Raw genomic sequence first — 16,665 nt, 5'->3', positions numbered from 1 at the left:
ACCCTTTCCTTCCCTGTGGTGCCTACTCCTTGAAAGAATTCAGTTTTCTCTTCTGGAGTGGCACTCTGCACTTCAAGAATAATGGACATCATATGTCTCACAGGATGATAAATTCTACAAGGAATTTATAACCTTAGTGATAGCCCTGCCATCAAGTTAAAAAAAATCATTGTGGAAAATATAACAAGCCATGTTATCTTGTCAACGGAAATGTCTCGTAGGCAGTGAGTGTGCGTTCCACCTCCAGCAAGCTATTTCTCTCCTTAGCACCTCCAAATGAGGCCGCCAAACTGTGACCTGATTGACAGGCTAAACTCCACCCCTTCACTCATACGTCTAAAATTGACAACATGTTAGGTCACTACCACAACCTCCAAATCAATATCTGCAGAAGGAAATGAACTTTGAACTTCGGCACCTCATCTTCTGTAGGCCTATATTCAAATTCCTTTTCTTATTGCAATCCCGCCTGCCCATCGTGTCTAAGATATCTGGAAACCTCTTGTCAGTGTTTGCCATCCACTCATTCTTTATTTGTCTCCAGAGTACTTGCAACTATTGTCCATAATATATGCTTCGTATTTTATTAGTTTACTGTCCACAAAGAGCCCTGGTAGCATAGTGGTTTCCAGTTGGGCTGCAATCCTAAAGGTCAGCAGTTTGAAACTGCCAGCAGCACTATGGGAAAAAAGACTGGGCTCTCTTGTCCAATAAACAGTTACAGTCTCAGAAACTCACAGGAGCAGCAGTTCTAACCTGTTCCAGGGGGTTTCAATCTGATGGCAACGAAGGTTTTTTTGTTTTTCTTTCAATTGTACCAAAAAATCCCAAACTTACTGTCATCAAGTCAATGTTCAGGCATAGTGACCCCCTGTGGGTTTCAGAGACTTTATCTGTTTATTGGAGTAGAAAGCCCAGTCTCTCTCCCTCAGACCAGCTGCTGGTTTTGAACTGCTGACCACGTAGATGCAGCCCAATGTGTAACCACTATATCACAAAATCAAACTCACTGCATTTGAGTGGATTTCAACTCCTAGCAACCCTGTTGGACAGACTGCCTCATATAGCTCCTAGACTGGAAATCTTTATGGAGGCAGACGGCTACGTCTTTCTCCCAGAGGGACTCGGAGTAAATCACTGCCCTTCTGGTTAGCACTGGAGTGCTCAACCACAAGACCGTGTCTAAATAATGGAGCATCCAGTACTCAATCCAATATTTTCCATTTAAATAGATTGGTAAATGAGTGGTAAGGCGCTCCTTCTGCTGGGAAGACCACGCCAAGTGTAGGGAAGAGAGTTCTCTGCTAAGACCAGACCAGCAGGAGCGTAGGTAGGTGCACGACAATGATTGTGTTATCATTTGAAGGAGCATTGGGCATGGAGAGATACTGGTCCAGGGGAGAAGACATCTTGGAGTCAGGTGTCCAGAGGATAGATTGAAATGGAACGTTAGGTAACTCCAAGGGTTGAATCCAGGTACAAGGCAACAAAACACCTGGTGTTCTCTCTAATCATTGTTAAATAACACAAACAGGCATTTTAAGAAGTCCGTCCACCCCCCCCCCCCACCCGCTTACAGGCTCTCAATGAGCAAGCAAATGAGTCACCACTCTGCGTTTGCGGGTAGGATATACCACCACTCTGTTGTGCTTCCTGAACTCAAAACCAAACTCACCACCATTGAGTCCATGCTGACTCACAGGGACCCCTTGTGGGGTTCTGAAATTGTAACCATTTCCTGGAGCAGAAAGCCCAGTCTTTCTCCCTCGGAGGAGCTGGTGGATTCCAACTGCTGGCCAGGCAGATGACATCCCAATGTGTAACCACTACACCAAACTGTGTTAAAGTCATATTCCTTCTCTACCACAGGGCATTTTCTTGAATTCCAAAGCTGTCGCTTTCATACTAATATCTCCAGAACATAGTCCAGAGATATTCAACACATATCGTTTACATGAATACCATTGGAGGCTGAGTGAAGGTCAAGGAAATGAGATGGCAGGAGTATGTAGTTCAATTCTGGCCTCAAAGTCTCTGTTACCAGAATTAGATCTTGTGTTTACCTGGAGAAAGGTTTACTCTGCCTAGACATAGAGGCAAATTTGGAGGACTTTTATTAGAGACTCCGAATAGGAAGGAAGGTACATCCAGCACCACAGACATATTCGCTTCCAGACCCAGGCAGATAGTCTGAGGCATTTAAAAAGTTCTCCCCGGCATTTGTTGTGCTCTGTCCCCACTACAAGATGTCAGATCCAAGAGGTTCTGGGGGATACAGTTCCCAGGGCCAGGTGTAGACTTCAAGAAAACACCAGTTTTGTGTAAAATAACTACAAAGATGTCATTAGGAGAGAAGGCTTGTTATATATTGCAAGTCAATGTTGCTGGGCAAGTTTCTCCACCACAGCATGAGGGAGCCACACACAAGGGGCATTAAGAAAAGAGGAGCTGAGATTTAATAAACCAAGTTAGCTTCAGTCATGAAGTGGGTCACTCCATGATTTAAGGAAGCTGATAGCACAATGGATTTTATGGGGGTCAGGTAGCAGTACCCCATTCATTCACCTCATCCCCTCTCTTGCTTTCCCATTGGTCCTTATTCTTGCCTTCTGATTGACTCTTATTCCAGCATAATGGCTGGTCTCATAAGCCAAGACTTGTGCACCTCATTATCATATGGGACAGTATTAGTTTATAGGTTATCTGGGCAAGATATCTGGAATGGAAAATGTCAGGTAAATTGGCCATCCAAATCTCTAATCGTCCTTGATATGATCCATGGAATGGATCAGGTGGGGTGGGGTGGGGATGAGTCATCTGCATAAGACCAGTGGAATGGAATAGGTGAGAGAATTCAAGATTGGTTATGTAGGCCTCTTAAGCCATCCAGGCCTCTGGCTGACCCTGACAAGGCCTAGACAAGGGACCCATTCTTGCCTCTGTCTCTGGTCTAAGTCTCTACTTTTGTATCCAAAATTTTGATGCTCTGCCCAGCCTCATTCCACCTGAGAAGTTTCATACACATTTCATACATAATTCTTTATGGCATGGGGGTTGGGGAGGTTACTCCTTCAGTAGCTGCTTCCAGCATATATGGGGTGTAGAGTATCACCTTGATTCTAGAAATAGACATCTCTCTTAGTTTGCTCCCTGTTAAGGAGAAGAGGTGCTTGATCTGGGGCTAGAAGTCATTCATGGGCATAGGTCTCTTCAGGGTCTCTGACCTTGAGTTCAGGGGTGTGGAGCTTAAATATATAGCGTTCATGCAATAGGTCCTTCTCTTGCAACTGCTCGGATGTGTCCATGGGCCCTTGGTCTCGAGAACCAAAGAATGGACCAATGGACCACAAAGCAGGAACAGAAAGCCAAGCTGTTTTGGAAAGGCAAGAAAAGCACCTGACACAGCAGGTAGGGAGTTACCGCTGAATGAACTGTGTCTGGGGGTCTTTTGTCAGGTGTGCAGTACTTTGTCTGTCTTCATCTCTGGTTATGAATGGACCAACCCTGGGTCTGGTCCTATTTCTCAGATCCAATCATAAACCGGATCATGCTATCACTTCGGCTGGGTCTTGCCTAGGCATTGGCAAGGAAGTATGCATGCAAAGGTCAGCAAAAGGGGTCTTGGGTGTGATGACCTTGGAGTTCAGAATCTGCCTACGGCTCTGATGCCTGCAGGTTTAAGATGAGATTGTCCCAGGCTGGGGAGATCCTGCCCCCATTTCAGATATCTTGTGGTGTTCAGTGCTTCCCCCTCGTCCCCCACTGGGACTCTTTCCCTCTCTCTGCCTGTGGGCGCCCCATCTCCTACTCTCATTTCTTTTGCTAGCTTCTGCTTTGCTATTGAGCCTTACTCAGCATCAGCTTGGGTCTGTTGTCTCAGAAAACCCTGTCGCGGTCACACTGAATGTCCTAGAGCAGTGGTTCTCAACCTTCCTAATGCTGCGACACTTTAATACAGTTTCTCATGTTGTGGTGACCCCCGACCATAAAATCATTTTCATTGCTACTTCATAACTGTAGTTTTTCTACTGTTATGAATCATAATGTAAATATCTGATATGGCAGGATGTATTAGGAAACCTCTGTGAAAGGGTCATTCCACCCCCAAAGGGGTCGTGACCCACAGATTGAGAATCACTGTCCTAGAGTGAAAATCTCACAGTTACAATAATGAGATGAAAAAAAAAAGACAGATTGACACTCCATCAATGTTATATCTGCCCAAGAGCAATCTAAAACCAACAGCAGGTATCACTAAACATTTTCTCCCTAAATGCCCCTGGTATATAGTTGGTACTCAAATAAATAAGTAGGTACCTTAACTTCTTAAGACTCTTAGATATCTGCCTCCCCCCCCCCCCAATACCCAGTGAGGGAAGTGCTTATGGCAGGAAGGAAAAACCTCAATTGAGGATTTAGATCCTTAAGGAATCTATGTTTTCGAAGGAATCCATTTCTTCTGTGATTAAAGAGAATGATAGATAAAGCAGATGACATCTCCTTACATTGAGAAGGGATGGTGAAGGGAAGAATAAATCCAGTTCTATGGTCCTAGGTAGACACCTCGAATATGTTTCTACCCAACCCTCAGTGAGTCTTGCCAGGGACTGGCACTATGATGACCTTAGATGCTGGACTTGCAGGGAACATGGCATCCCCAAGGGCCACACCAAAAGGACTTGGCGTGGAAGCTTGACTGAACGAACTGAGCCCTACCTCAAAACTACTTATAGTCTTGAACTTTGGACTGAAATATCCTGATGGAAGAGGATGCAAGAGATGGCCACCCCAAACTCGTGAAATGGCAGTTGGTGGAGCTTGGGTGGAACCCCTGATTTAGGGGGTGTCCGATGAAAGGAGACCCAGAACCACTTTCTATTTGGTGCCTCAAGGTTCTCCTTGCAATAATATGACAGGTTTTGTTCTGAGTGGCAAGGGTCTAGTCCTTGTAAGAAGCGATGCAGGACATTTTCTCCTAGCACAATCCCCATGCCCAGTGTAAACAGCTCAATCAGTTTTGGAAGCCACCTGTACAAAGCAAGGACTCACGGATTGCAGCTCGAAGCTGGACTATATTCGAATAAACTCCTAATATCAACAATACCTTAAATTTTATGTTATTAGATAAATTATCATTGTTATCAGTGAAATCACCATGTACACTAAGGGGATGATCGACAATGCTTTTTGTTTTTGTTTCTTGTTAATTTGGGTCTTTTATGTTTTGTTGTTGTTGTTGTCGTCATTGATGGTCTTGTTGGTTCTGGTTTTATTTATTGTTTTAGTCATAATATTACCAGCAAAGTAAACCAGAGTCATTCATAATCCTGGTACAAGCAGATGGATTCTGGGCTGCCATGTAATTTTAGCTCCAGTTCAAGAACACTTAGTTCTGATCACATGGCCCTGCTTGATATTGGCCTTCATGACGAGGTCACTGGAGATACGGGTGCTACAGCAAGGTGTGGGGAAGAAAGCAGATGGTGCTTGGTCATCAATTGGAATTGTGTCTGGGTTCTTAAAGGCTTATATTCAACCAAGCAGCCATTTTAGTGAAGCATCAACATGGAAGAAGCACACCAGCCTGTGTGATCTAAAGATGACAATAACAAAATCCAAATATGATGAAAGGAAAAGTGTCAGAGCTTAAATTGTGAACATCCAATTTGTAGAAGGCCATGGAAGACGGTGGGAGCCCCAAATGCATCTGTAGATTGTCTCTTTGGATTAGGCCTCTGGCAGATCCCGGAGCCACAGGTGAGGCACTCAAACAGCTTTACTGTCAGACAGAGAGTATGGTGAACCCGATTAGGTGACTGAACCGTGGAATAATATGATACTTGTTCAGCTGACTTCTCTGTTGACCCAACCTGAATGTGCTCTATGCTCAAATATTTCTTGCTAGTTCCTGACAGAAATTTCTTCTCTGGCTTTTTAAATATTGTTGGTATTATTTTTCTTACTCTTCATTTTAATTTTTTCACTATTGTTATTATTTTTCTTTCTGTTCCATTTCATTTTTGTTTTTTATTGTTTCTCTTAGGTCTCCCAGTTTAGGAAGCACAGAAGGAGTGGATGCAGAGGGACAATAACAGATGCAATGGTTTGTAGGGAAGGAATGTGGGGTGGGGGAGAGGAGGGGAAGTTGGGAGAAGTCAGGGGATGCTGGAGAGGGAATGGAGCTGATTGTAATGATGTATATACAACTCTTTTTACAAGAGGCTTAAGTGTATGATGGAAGAGTTTGTTATGTGGCTATTATATTAAGAAAACTACTAAAAACAACAACAAAACGTGATCTCTGGTTACCAGGCGTGAAGAGGGAAGAGTTTTTGATTTGGGGCATTGAGTTCATTTTAATGGTGGTGGAACAATTTAGAGAGGGATAACAATAATGGTTGTAAAACACGAAGAGTGTAATCAATGGCACTAAAGTATACATATACAAGTTGTTGAATTGGTGAATGTTCTGTTGTGTATGTTTTTGCAAAAATTGAAAATAGATTGCATGAATAACAGAGTATGGAGAAAAATAAAATGTTCTATAATTGATTGTGGTAAGTATTGTACAATTCTTCTCGACATGGTTGAAGTATTGAATTGTATGATATGTGGATGAAGTGTGAATAAAAATGCTTAAAAAAAGAGAAGAAATCCTTCTTGAGCTTCCCTTTTTCAATTTACATACCCCTCAAATAACTGCACAGCAGAGGTATGTGTGTGTGTATATGTATGAATATGTATAATTTTCAATAGCCTCATATGCATGTAAATGTTAGACAATGTATAAGGACAATGAGTAAGGAAGACATTGAGAAGATTTGATGCTGCTGGGGAAGACTATTGAAGGTTCCACAAATTCCCTAAGACCAGTCAAATCTGTATAACCGGGATGCTCCTTGGAGGTGAGGATAGCAAGACTGTGTCCTACATACTTTGGGCATGTTTTCAGGAGAGATCAGTCCCTGGAAAAGGACGTCATGCTTGATAAAGTGGAGCATGAGCAGGGAGGGGAGGGGAGGGGAGGAGGACTCTCAACGAGATGGTTGACACCGCGGCTGCAATAATGGGCTCAAGCATAACAATTGTAAAGATACTGCAAGATCCAGTGTTTCATTCTGTAACACTGAGGGCTGCTGCGCGTCATAGCTGACTTTATGGCACCTAACAACAATACATACATTTTATTGTGGGTCGGGTAACAGTTTACAAAGCAGACCAGTTTTCCATTCAATAATTCATACATATTTTGTTTCATGTCATTGATTGAAATCCCCATGATGTAACATCACTCTTCCCACTTCTTCTCTGTGCTTTGTGTTTCCATTCCTTCTTCTTTCCTAGTCCTTATGAAATTCATCCTTGAGGAAATACTATCCTTTCCATCTCAAATAGTTGAATTTTCTAAGATGTGTGTGCCTCCTTAGTACTGTTGCTCCCTTCATAGACCTGTTAATTCTTTAGCTGAAAAATTGAGCCATTCTATACTTTATGGATGACTGACGGCCCTAGTCTCGTGGGTTCTACCAGACTTTATCTGACCAGTAATCCTGATCTAATTCCACATTTTTACTTCCAATCTATCCAGGATCTTCTAATTTGGCCCCTTTCAGAGCAATTGGTAGTGGTAGCTAGACACCATTTAGTTCTGGTTTCAGGCTGATGTTCACCTAGTCTACAGGATTAATCATTTCTGTAGGTCTTCAAATTTCTTTACTCTGTTTTGGATAGGATGAGACCAGTGGCTGTACTTTAAATGGGCACTCACAAGCTTTAAAAACTGCAGATGAAAGTTAGATATAGAATATGGTCTCTGTAGGCTAAATTATGTATGTTATGCCAATAGACTTGGATGTTCCCCTGAGACTATGATCCTGAGTCCTCAGGCCCAGCAATTCAGTCCTCTTAGGTGTTGGGTTATTTCTAAAGTGTTTATATAACTTTGCCCCTTGTATGTGCCCACATTTATAAACATACTTGCAGCATAGGTAAATACACACATAGACATTTCCTCAATCAAACATATATTTATGGGCATAGTTCCATTCTTCTGCCTTCACCCATTCAGCTTCTGTGCTTGTTACTGCATAACTGTGCATGTAACACAGTTTTTACAATGTGATGTAACAATGTGTACCTCTGTTATTTTTAACTCTTGCACTGCTCAGTGTCTTCTTTTGCTGTCCTCAGTTTATGCTCATTGTCTTCCTCTTCACCAAAATCATATATATTTTCTAGTTGGTAGTTTTCCCTCCCTTGGTAATTATCAAGTAATATTTTATTTTATAGTGAAAATCTTATATTGATATTTTTTAAAAATAGGGGTCATTACAATATATTACTCCTTTTGTGATTGACTTATTTCACTTTGGAATTCTGGAATTGTACATCGATTGAATAATTTCACTTTCAGACAGAGGCAGGGTAGTGTAGGTTATTGGTTCATATAATAGCTAGATAATAAATTTAGTATTGAATATTTGTTGACTCATAGGTCAAGCTATAGTGGTGGTTCTTTCCCCCTTCTTTCTCTATCTCGTTGTCTTGTAACTTACACTTCATTTTGATATATAAAGGATCAAATACAGTCTAATTCAAATATAGCATTTATCTGGGAAGATCCTAAAGCAGTAACCTTAGTCTGCTAGAGAGCAGGTTCATGAAATTGCACTTCACAGCAGTCAGATCTGGCTGTGTTGGTTCGCTTTGTGCCTTGTATACTAAGAGGTGCCAGAACATATGTTCAAAGCCTGGTTCCATCTTGCCTCAGCTTTCCTTAGCGTGTTAGATTTGCATCACAGAAGTATGCTTTTACTCAGGATTGTATTTTATCTCCCCCCTTTCTCTTCCCAACCCTAAGTACATAGAGTTACATCTACATATATTTGTGAAGACAAATTAGGGTTCAGGAAGAGGAGATTCTTATACTCTGATCTTTCGTTCGTAGAACAAACATTTACCTAGTGCTTTCTGCGTGGAGCTGTTAATCTCAAGGTCAGCAGTTAAAACCACCAACGGCTCCAAGGGAGAAAGACAAGGCCTTCTACTCCTGTGAAGAGCTGTAGCCTTGGAAACCCAGAGGGGCATACCACCGACCCTATAGGGATGCTATGAGTTAGAATCAATCTGATTGCTTTGAGTTCTGAGTCATGTATAAGACAGGGTAGGAGGTGCTTTAAAGATGAGTAAGGCTCTTTAAAAGTCATTACTCTCTTGTAAGGTAGGTAGGCTTGCTAGCTATGCTTTCAAGTTTCCTACTCCATTAAGCTTATGTTGAAACAAAAAATGACGTCCCTCTAATGAAATAAAGTACATATGCTTTTATGAGGGAAGATAGAGAATGTTCCGTTTTGATCAATTTGCTCCAGGTCTCAAGTGGCATATGTAGATGTATTTTAATAGCAAAACTTTGAAGGTATTGCTCGGTAATTAGTTATATCTGCCTCATGCTGAGCAGCATGTACAGGAAATAGACTATTACATAGAAATGGGGAACCGAGGGACATAGAATTGCCATCCTTTTAACTTTAAACACCAACAAGTATTATACCACAGATGATCCAACAGAAATCTTAGGACAAGGATCAAAGCAAGTGTTTTTTCTCGATTCTGACATCACACACACACACACACACACACACACACAAATATTTTTCAATTAAAGATACTCTCTACATTGTTTTTTATCTGTTCTCTAATTTTAACTTATATAACATATTTTTGTGGACAACCCCCCCTCCTTACAGAAGAATTCACTTCAGAGGACAGCACTGAAGCTACAGTTGGGGAAATGGACATGTCTGCTTAGAGCACACAGGAGAAAATGAAGGGGGAGGAAGAGAGAGTTGGGCACATCCTGGCCCACCAAGCCTTGAGGAGGATTTTCCTGCTCAGAGCAGCCAAACACAGAGAGGACCATGTGGCCGGCCCCACTACAAGACACGACATCCCTCACTGACCCAAAGTGCTACAGGAGACAACACTGGAGACCCATGCAGGAATTGTGCTCCATCTGACCCCACTACACCAAGGAGAAACACTAAGGGAATGCAACAGAACAGCAAGTGGAGCAGAACCACGAAGTACCTAGGGAATACCAAAAATAGACTGTGGGGCCAGGGTGTGGCACTCCATCAGACTCCCCCGGAAAACACTCCTAAAGGTGAACAAGCAGACCTTGAACTATTCATAGGCTTCTCTTTGTTGTTGTGTTTTCTATTGTTGCTTTGTCTTGCTCTGTCTTGTTTTTTGTGCATATTATTATCTCTGCATGTCTATCTCCATGGATCTACATATAACCTCCTCCCTGGGGGACAGACAGCAGAAAAGTGGGTGAAGGGAGATGTCAGACAGTGTAAGATATGACAAAATAATAATTTATAAATTATCAAGGGTTCATGAGGGAGGGGGAAATGAGGAGCTGATGCCAAGGGCTTAAGTGGAAAACAAATGTTTTGAGAATGATGAGGGCAACGAATGTACAATATGCTTTACATAATTCATGTATGTATGGTTTATGATAAGAGTTGTATGAGCCCCCAATAAAGTGATTAAAAATAATAAATAATAAAACTATTACAATTTAAAAAAGATATTTGGGATAAACAATCTGGAGGCAAAAACAATGGGAGCAACTCTTCCTGGGAGACATGGGAGAGAGGGAGGTGGGGGAAAGGAAGTGGGTGTTAACAACCCCAGTGACAAGGGAGCAACGAGTGATCTAAAATCGATGGCAAGTAAGGTGTAGGAGGTCTGGTAGGGATTGATCAAGGGCAATAAAACCTAGAGGAATTACTGAAAACCAAATGAAGGCTGAACAAGGTAGTGGGACCAGAGGAAAGTAAAAGGAAGTAGAGGAAAGAACTAAGAGGTAAAGGGCATTTATAGAGGTCGAAATACAGGCATGTACATGTATAAATCTATTTATATATGATGGGGAAATGGATCTATGTGCATATATTTATAGGTTTAGTATTAATTTAGCAGATGGGCATTGGGCCTCCACTCAAGTACTCTCTCAATGCAAGAGCACTTTGTTCTGTTAACCTGACATTCTATGATACTCACCTTTCCAATACGATTGCTGAAGACAAAGCGGTGCATAAGCAAATGTGATTAAGAAAGCTGATGGTGCCCACTATCAAAAGATATAGTGCCTGGGGGTTTAAAGACTTGAAGGTAAACAAGTTGCCATCTAGCTGACAAGCAACAAAGCCCACAGGGAAGAAGCACACCAGCCTGTGTGTTCATGAAGTGTCAATGGGATCAGGTATCAGGCATCAAAGAACAAAAAAATCATATCATTGTGAATGAGGGAGAGTGTGGAGTGGGGACACAAAGCCCATTGGTAGACAACTGGACATCCCCTTATAGAAGGGTCCTGGGGAGGAGATGAGCCAGTCAGGTTGCAGTATAGCACTGATGAAACATACAAATTTCCTCTAATTCTTTAATGCTGTCTCCACCTATTATCATAACTCCAATTCTGCCTTGCAAATTTGCCAAGACCAGAGCACATACATGGGTACAGATAAGAGCTGGAAACACAGAAAATCCAGGACAGATAACCCCCTCAGGACCACTATTGAGGGTAAGGGGAAGGTCAGGAGAAAAAGGGGAAACTGATCACAATGATCTACCTATAACGCCCTCCCAGAGGGATAGAGAACAGAACAGTGGGTGAAGGGAGACATCAGTCAGTGAAAGATATGAAAAAAATAATTTATAAATTATCAAGGGTTCATGGGGGAGGGAGAGTGGGGAGGGGGAAGATGAGAAGCTGATACCAAGGGCTCAAGTAGAAAGAGAATGTTTTGAAAATGATGGTAACAAATGTACAAATGTGCTCAACATAATGGATGGATGGATAGTGATAAGAGTTGTATGCACCCCCTATAGAATTATTTTTAAAATTAAATATATTTTTTTTTTTTGTATTTTAAAAAGTTTTCCCAATGTGCTATTTTATTTCCTGACTGCTGCTTCCATATACATTGATTATTTTTTCCAACAATTTTTTTTTAATTTTAACAATTTATTGGGGCTCATACAATTCTTTTCACAGTTCATACATATATATACATCAATTGTTTTTGTAAATTCAGAAATTATGTTTCCAGTTTTGAGTTCTGTGGCCTTTTTTAAACACGATCATTCACATTTACTCATGTGCTGTCTTGCAAAATAGTGATTTCTATGCATCTCTGTCTTTTAGAGGGCAGGGATCATGCTTCATTGTGTGTGTTCCACATAATACTTAATCGCATATGACAGGTGGACAGCAATGTTGTTTTAAATGAATGTATAATGAGCATAGAAATGATTTCCCATACCATTTAAAAATGATTTTAATTTGATTCGTTTCACTTCACTTTTGGGTCAGATTAGTACAAAGGAAAATATGTGTATATATTTAGGCAGAAGTATAGTTATAAAACTTGGGATTTAATAAGGAATACTATTGTACTTTTTATGGCTACTACTACTGTAATTTCTCTTCATTTCCTTTGCTTCCAAACCTTTTGTGATGCATATTAATAGACCCAGAAAAAGATGTTCAAGAATATACCAAGATTCTCAAAGCTAGATATTTAAATCCAGATTAGTCTTATTCCTCACATGTCTTTCTTCTGTCCTACATGATTCCTTTCTAGTTTGTCATATGAACTCAAATTATATTTTAAATATGCATCACAATAATGGGATAGAATGATCAACAAAATTTTTACCCCAAAGAGAAATAAGGGCATTATTTTAAGGACAGGATAAATCGAATTCAAGTCATGGACCCAGCTTTTCTTTTCTTTTTCAAATCATTTTATTGGGGCTCATACAACTCTTATCACAATTCATACATACATCAATTGAGTAAAGTACCCTTATACATTTGTTGCCCTCATCATTCTCAAAATTTGCCTTCCGCTTGGGTTCCTGGAATCAGCTCATTTTCCTTTGTACCCTCCCCTCCCTCCCTGTTCCCCCTTCCCTCATGACCCCTTAATAACTTATAAATTATTATTTTATCTTATGTTACACTGCCCGGCGTCTCCCTTTATCCACTTTCCTGTTGCCCATGCCCCAGAGGTTATATGTAGATCCCCGAAATCGGTTCCCTCTTTCTATCCCCCTTCCCTCCCGGTATCACCACTCTCACTGCTGGTCCTGAGGGGTTCATCTCTCCTAGATTCCCTGTGTTTCCAGATCCCAACTGTACCGCTGTGCATCCTCTGGTCTAACCAGGTTTGCAAGGTAGAATTGGGATCATGATAGATGGGAGGGAGGAAGCGTTCAAGAACTAGAGGAAGGTTTTGAGTTTCATTGTTGCTACACTGAACCCTGAGTGACTCATCTCCTCCCTACTACCCTTCTGCAAGGGATGTCTAGTTGTCTGCAGATGGGCATTGGGACCCAGATTTTCTTAAGCACAGAATTCTAAGCTGAAAGTGAATGAAATATTCATTTATTTAGAATACTATTTTAGGAGGTAATCCTAATTTACCCCCTTTAAATGCTCATCTCAAAGCCCAGATTTTGACAGTTCACCAGAGAAGACTTTCAGGTGGGAAATGAGCATATGGAGAAATGTTCATTATCATTAGCCATTCAAATGAAAAAAAAAAAAACACAACCCAAAAACAGTGAGATACCAACTCACTCTAGCATTAATATCAACATTCAAAAAAGGGAGAAAGCAATAAATGCTGGTGCAGGTGTGGGGAGACTGGAACTCTCATACACTACTTGGACTATAAAATGGTGCAACCAGTGTGGGAAGTGGTTTGGTGCTTTCTCAAAGACTTGAGCATGCGAATACCAGATGACCTAACAATTTCTTTCTATGGTATGTATGCTGCGTAAATAAGAACCATTGCAGGAATAGATACATGCACACTCTTGTTTATTGTAGTACTAGTCACAATACAAAAAGATGGAAATAAACTAAATGCCCGTCAATGGAAGAATGGATAAATATCATATACACTCGAGCATAAGCTGACCTGAATATCAGCCGAGGCACCTAATTTTACCACAAAACTGCATTAAAATGTGCTGAAAACCTCGGCTTATGCACAAGTATACGCGGTATCAATATAAAGAATAATGATGAATCTGAGCAAAACCTCATAACATGAATGAATCTGGAGGACATCATGTTAAGTGAAGTTACTCAATCACACATATTGTATGAAATACTAATATAAAACATTAAGAAAAGAGTTACTCAGTTCAATAAACATATGTTGATGGTTACTAGAGATGGGAGGGGAAAGTCACAGGGTTGAGGGTAGACAGGTGTTAACTTGGATGAGGGGAAAACAATCTACAAGAGGGAGATTGGTGAGAAATGATGGTGGAAGGGCAAAACATTGGGCAGTTTTATAAGATAAAGGCAACAGAGGCAAAGACTGTTATATAAACAGCCTGCAATAGTGGTGATTCAGGAGTAGTTATTTAGATAGACATTCGGGGTGAGGAGGTATGGGAGAGAGTGAGAGTGTACCCATGGACGTATAGAGATTCGACAGGATCTTTGCATATGCATACTTACCTTTATTTGTGCAAATATATTCATGAATGTTATAAAGCATATAGAAGGCAAAATTATGAGAGAACTTGTTAGACATTATCAACCTGGAACTAATGAGATACTGGGCCTGGGGTTTAGGACCAGAGTCTCAGGGGACAGTAAGGTCTGTTAGCGTAACAATGTTCACAAAGACAACGTTCTACATCCTAAACTGATGAGGAGTAACTGGAGCCTAATGGAAGCTAGGTGACTTGATGTGAACTTGAAGATGTATGAAAGTTTAGAGGTGGAATTCAACCTGTGAGTCAGATCACCACCTGACGATGTCTCCTGGAGCGAGTGGCCTTCTCTCTTCCTCTTCACATTTGCTTTTTGGGACTCGGACAATGATCCTGAGAGCTGCCAGAGCCCTGACATGTTTCCATCAACTTAGGAATCATATGATTCTTATCTACCAGTCTGTGATCTTCCTTCATTCTGCATCATTACATGTGGCTGCGTGAGTCTGAAGAGGGACTTATGGACTGGTGTTGGACTTACAAACTTGAGTTATACTGATCTAGGGCCCTTTCTTCATATATAATTATTTCTTGATCTAAAGCTCTGTCGTCTATATAGATGACTGTCACTGCATTTGTTTCTCTAGTCAAACCAGTCTAGTACACGCTTAAATGCCCATGAGCAGTCATCTAAGGTACAACTGTTTGTGTCTCTACATTCAGAGGAAAGAAAAATGATGATAATTGAAAGAAACAATTGATTCCTGAGACCAGAAGATAGTGCTTGGCTACAATTCCTCTGAACAGGATTGTGTTATAAGGTCCCAGAGGGAATAAGAGAAATTCGGAACAAAACTCAAAATCATAAAGGAGGCTAGACCTCCTGATAGGGAAAAGACATGTGGAACACTGAAGACTCTGAACTGTATTCACTGAACTCACCCCTGGAGTGAAACAATCAATCATTTAAGATCCAAGGGCAGCATTGACCCAACATCAAAGTCCATAGGTTAGGAAAGAAGGAAGAATTGAAACAGAAAACGCAGAAGGAAAGCAGGGTAAGTGATCGTACATTGAGGGGATGGCAGTAGAGGAGTTGAAAACAAGGTGTATAGATTATTGAATGGAAAACTGATGATCTGCCTTATAAAGTTGCACCTAATTCACAATAAAAGGACTTTTAAAAAAGCCCAAAGTTAGAAATGAATTATATTAGTTTAAAAGTAAACAATACAGTAATTATAAAATAATTGTTGAAATATCTAATTTTAGGGGAGAAATATCAGCTACTAAAATACATACATTAAGAGGAGTATGTTCAGAGTTAAAGTATTTTAAGGACATTACTATTGGAGAGAAAGATGAAGTTGCATTTTTTATTACTGTAATGGAATATATTAAGATTTTTATAAAGGGCATGAAAATGATATGATTATCTAAAATCTCTAATTTTCAAGATACATACTGAAGTAGTCTCAAGTGAAATGCTATGGTATCTGAAGGTTCTTCAACAGAAGAACTGAGTACATGTACATAAGAAATAAAATTTATTATATGTTTTTCTTTTTTAAATAGGGGAGAGTGCGAATGCAGTCCCCCACTACCACAAATGATGCAGTCGAGTTTCCCAAATTTGGAGAAATTGCAGGGGTCAGCACATCGGAGTGCAATGGATAAGCCTCGCCCTGGGAAAACCACCTTCGTGATCATGGTATCTCCCCTGCCAGGTAAGTATAAAAAAATTTCATTATAAGTTAATAAATATTGTCACCAGATAAAGTGTACATAGGAGTGAGTGAGCTCAATATTACTAGTTTCTATTTTTATATATGTATGAAGTTATTCATAATAAAAGATATAGTCATATATATTATTTGTAATGGTATATGACTATACGTACACATGCACACAGGTTCACACCTAGATATAATATATATAAATAAATACGAAGAAAGGCATGTGTGTCAAAGATAATGTTATTAAATCCTGTTTGATTTATAGAACTCTTTCTTAAAAATATTTATTAAATAAACATTCATTAAAACATTTAAATTCTTACTATGTGTTAAGAAAAGTGTCTGGCATTGGATTGAAATGATAAATATGACTTCCAAAATAAATCTCCCCTTGAGGAATTCA

At 40.3% G+C, this 16,665-nt stretch overlaps 1 non-coding gene across 1 annotated transcript; it reads right to left on the bottom strand.

The window, feature by feature from the left end:
• Positions 1 to 16,098: 16,098 nt before the first annotated feature.
• On the bottom strand, positions 16,099 to 16,261 carry LOC142428170 (U1 spliceosomal RNA). Its single transcript, XR_012780142.1, has one exon. It is a non-coding gene; the product is annotated as a U1 spliceosomal RNA (small nuclear RNA).
• Between the last annotated feature and the right edge of the window lie 404 nt (positions 16,262 to 16,665).

The sequence above is a fragment of the Tenrec ecaudatus genome, chromosome 15, assembly GCF_050624435.1.
Source record: "Tenrec ecaudatus isolate mTenEca1 chromosome 15, mTenEca1.hap1, whole genome shotgun sequence".
Taxonomy (NCBI): domain Eukaryota; kingdom Metazoa; phylum Chordata; class Mammalia; order Afrosoricida; family Tenrecidae; genus Tenrec; species Tenrec ecaudatus.
Note: the sequence above shows the minus strand (reverse complement) of the source record. Positions and strands in the feature narration are given on the sequence as shown.